Raw genomic sequence first — 4,715 nt, forward strand, 5'->3', positions numbered from 1 at the left:
CGCGTGGCCGCACAACGGGGCCACCCGGCGGGCGAAGGGCCCCGCTCCGCGGGCGCGGAGGGTCAGGGGCGCCGCGCAGCCCGGCGGGACCCGCGGGAGCGGAGGAAGGGCGAGAGGACCGGGAACGGGGTCGGGAGGGGGGCGACGGAGGAGCTGCCGCGGCTGCTGGTTGGGTTTTTTTTTTTTTTTTTTAAATTGGTTTGTGTTTTTTTTTTTTTCTTTTTTTTTTTTTTTTTTTTTTGTGCAGCCCTATATGCAAACTGTCACTTCAGGTTAGCACAAGACCTGATGCAGCTCATTAGCATGAGCTGTATCTAATATGCTTAAAACCTCTAATTATTTATTATGCCCTAATTGGCAGCCCAAGAAATGTCTGCAAAGTGATGAGCGTTCACCCCAAGACGCCTTTCGAGAAGAATTCAACAGTGGCCCTGGTCAAGCGTCATTTTTAATTCTTCATTCGAGGGACAGGCTGTCTTCTTCTTGTAGAGGACACAAGGCTAAGAAACTCGTACAAGTCGCTATCTCGAGAACCAGCCCCCGTCCGCCCCGGACAGGACAGGCAACAATTACTCACGAACACGGTTTAATGCTCAAAGTCCTTCTTTCTGTGAAGGGAGGCTTAGGAAGAGACGTTAAAGTTCATCAAGTATGCAAAAGTGTAGGGAGATGCTCCTTGAAATTTACTTATCCGAAGGAACCAGCCTCCAGGAAAAAATCGCTTTCCTGCCTTCTGAAAGTAGTAAAGTTTTGAAAATTATATTCACATAGAAACTGTTTCAAAATAAGTTTACCACTCCGGGGTCGCGCTCCCCTCCCTCCTAATTGCCTTTTTTTCCCCCTTCCAAGTCTGTATTTTGTTCCTTCAGGTTGCGCCAACTATTTATTTATCTTTATTCTTTCTCTCTTTCTTTTCATTCATTATTCTCTCTCCCTCTCATTTTTTTTTTCTTCCTTGTGTGTGTGGCTTCTCGGTCTGATCTGTAGCTTGTTACCACCCACTGCACGCTCTCTCCTGCAGCCGAGGTGTTTCTATACAAACTTCAGCGTCCAGTTGTCATATTAATTATTACACTGAGTAATGACTGAAATAGTCAAAATAAGGGGAGACTCAAGAGAGCTTTTTCTTGCTGCTCAAAGATTCAGCAAAGAAGCCTTGCAACAAAGCACTAATTGGTCCCCAGAAATACTCTGACAAGGCATGGAAGATAGGTTTCATAAAGCCCAGCAATTGTGAAGGGGGAAAAGATCCTTGAATAGACCCCACGCTTCTTTTCTAAACTCTCTTGCTGAGCAAAAAATGGACTGCTTCTTGAATACTGGACTGATCTTGAATGCTATACCCAGCAGAGAAAAAAATGCACCATTTATTGTAAGTTTTTTTTCCAGCTATTCATGTGTTCTATGTGGAGAATAAGCTGGTTTTGTTTACCATGAAAGACCTTTTACTTTATTTTCACTCTTGGGGGGGAAGCTGGAAAGGGGAGGGGGAGGGCAAAGGGAGGGAGAGAAACACATGTGCCCAAATCCAGACGAGCTGCCTACTGTAACAAAATGGAGTGTAACAAATCCTACAGAAGTCCCGAATGTATCGATTCTTTGAAGATCTATATAGATTAACGACTTTCGTTCTGCTTTTCCAAGACGGCATTTAATCATAACGTAAATGGCCTTTAAAAAAGAAAAGGGGTGGAAAAAAAAAAGCATACCAAAGTTAAAAAAAAAAAAAAAGAAAAAGAAAAAGAAAAAGAAAAAAAAAGAACAAAGACTTCAAAAGACCTCATGAGTGTGGCTACAATTTAGGCACACAAAAAGCCACTATAAAATAATGACAGTTCAAGATTTAAAAAAGAAAAAAAAAAGGAAGAAAAAAAAAAAAAAAAAGAAAAAAAAACAACGCCCAATGAAAAGCGCAAGGGCTATTTATCATTATGTTAGAATTAAGAATTTCAAAGTGCAGGTGCAGGACTGTGCATACGAGTGGGTGGAGGCAGGGGACCCTGGAACAATATTTATTATCTATAAATCTGGCAGCCCCAGAGCCTTTAGCCTGCAGAGTGGGCAGAGAGGGGAGCTGGCAGGGTTGGCACCGCCTCGGACGAGGCGAGGGGTGAGTTTGTTCCCCGGCGGCAGGGGATGGCGAGGGACGGGCTGGGCGAAGGGAGGAAAAGGCTCTGCCTTCCCCCTCACCACCCCCCCGGGCCCCGGAGCCGGGGACAGAGCCACGGAGGCAAAATTACATGCGAGTTACACTCGGTGACCTCTGGGACTCGCGTCTTTTTAAGAGCCCTCTGAGGCTCGAGAAGGAGGGACCCAGAAATTCTGCTCTCGTTCTGCCATTTCAGGGAAAAAGGGAAGGAATTTCCCTACGTGATGTTTCCACACCAGTTCTGGTAGTGGGGCTGCTCCAGAATAATTACGCTGTTTAAATATGTATATAGTTTACAGGGCTGCAATTATTTTCATATTTCTGTTGCTGCTGCCCAAAGCACTGTGATGCGAATCGCAGTGCTGGTCCATTAATGCTCATTATTCCTGTGATGTCACAACGCGGAGCTGATGAGGCAACACTTATTTCCAGCGCAGAGGATTCTGATGTCAGACAAGGGGTGTTGAACAAACCATCCAGAAGACTTGAAACTAAAGAAGGAGAGCTCCCTACCCAGAAAATAAACCCAAATGTTTTATCCTTCATAGGTCTGGCTGTCCTGCCCAAAAGAGACTAGAATCATTTAATGTGTTTCACAGAATCACAGAATTGTAGGGGTTGGAAGGGACCTCTGGAGATCATCTAATCCAACCGCCCTGCCAAAGCAGGTTGACCTAGAGCAGGCTGGACAGGAACGTGTCCAGACGGGTTTTTGATATCATCAGGGAAGGAGACTCTCATGCAATGTTTCACGTGCAATGAGACAGTAGGCTGAAAATCAGAAAAAAACTCAGTAATGAGTGAAGAAGGCCCTGAAATAAATATGGTAGGGGTTAGACCAGCCAGAGCTACTTCAACTTCTTCATCATATGTGTGCATTAAACGCTGCCATGTTAAAAATTACTAAAAGACTAGTTAGCAGGTGCACCTTAAGGTTCTGTCATCGGACATTGCTGCTTATCACTGTTTGAACTCACACACCCAGCCAGGGTCAGGGATCCAGCGGCAGATGAGAAGCAATCTCTGCAGCTTCCGATGCTGTAAGGGAGGCAGCAGCAGAGCAGGTCTTATTTTTGCACTGATTTCCATTGAAACCTGAACAGGGATTGTGCAGGTCTCCTCCTTCCATGCTTTAGGGCTGTTCTGAGCACCAGGGATGAAAGCCACTTGCCAGGGACTTCCTGGAGCCATCATCTCACCCATGGCAAGGCTGTCATACCACGGCTCTGCTTTTTTTAGGGGGTTAGAGACCAGCCACCTCTGAATTTTCAGGGTGGAAAGGTGCAGAGAGAGGTGGAGATGAGACAGAGCTGAAGGCAGAAAATGTGTTAAGACTTGCACAGATTCATGAATAAGTGAAAGGCAGGAGAGCAGGGAGTCCTCACTGCTACTCACGCCAACAGAAAGGCCACCAGCATGCCCCACTGCTGAGCCTGGCCACGTCTCCCAGTGTACCCACACCCCTACTGCCCCCAGGGTCGGTGTGACCAAGTAACCAAGTTACACCAGCCTCAAACTCTCACCACCTCAGCACTGCTTCTCCACATTTGGCCCTGAGCCACAAGCAGGACTCCACCGTGCAGCAGGAGTAATTTCTCCTGCAAAGGCCAGGTCCATCCCAACTCCTCAGTCACAAACAAATGCCATCCGCCCGCTTGGAAAGGTGGTGACCTGCTCCTACTTTGCAGGATGCCATCCATGGAAGGCAGCAGGGGCTTGGAGAGTTTCCTGGGACAGGCAAGCAGACAGCGTGACCTGGGAAACGAGCTGTGGCAGTGCAGGGAGAGCTGACCCCACATCTGCTTGCTCTGCTGAGCACACCCAGAACTTCATGCCGCCCTCCGAGACAAACCCCCTCCCCATGCCGGTGGCAGCACCGTGGCGCTCAGACCTTACGGGGGCCACCCACCGACCCGAGGGGGTTTTATCCTTTCTCCCCAGACGGGTTCACCCCCTGGCACCCGGCATTTCAAAGGGGTAACTCGAGGTGACTTCTCCCGAGGAAGGACTTCTCTCCCAGCAGCGCGCCCCGGAACCCCCGCCCCGGTTCGCCCGCCGCTGTGGCAAGCTGATAGAGACATCAGGTCTGCGGGGCGCCGAGCACAGGGGGCTCCGGTTGTCGTGAGGGGATCAGCCCCCGGGACACGCACGGGACCCAGGCTCGCAGCCCGTGACGGGCGGAGGAACCGGTCCCGGGCATCCCGGCTCTTCCCAGGGACCAGGACAAAACCGCGCTGTGGCGGTCCCGCACACCGACAAGTTTCCCTTCCCGGCTCTATGAGCACACGCACATCTCCCGCGGGCGTGCAACGCCTCGCCTGCCCACGCCACGGGACGCCCTCCGTGGGCCAGCACTTTCGGCGTGGCGGTCCTCCCCTCCCGACCCCGCCAGGTGCCGCAAAGGTCTCCCCCAGCCCTCCGGGGGATGCCCAAGGTGCCCAAGGATGCCCCGCACCTCTCCGCGGCTCCCCCCCCACGCTCCCCCTCCCCCGGGTGCCACTCCGCCTCCCCTCGGGACCCCGCGGCAGCAGCGCACCCCACGGAGACACCCCCCCTCCACCCGCTC

The sequence above is a fragment of the Calidris pugnax genome, unplaced genomic scaffold (assembly GCF_001431845.1).
Source record: "Calidris pugnax isolate Ruff unplaced genomic scaffold, ASM143184v1 scaffold1, whole genome shotgun sequence".
NCBI classification, from domain to species: domain Eukaryota; kingdom Metazoa; phylum Chordata; class Aves; order Charadriiformes; family Scolopacidae; genus Calidris; species Calidris pugnax.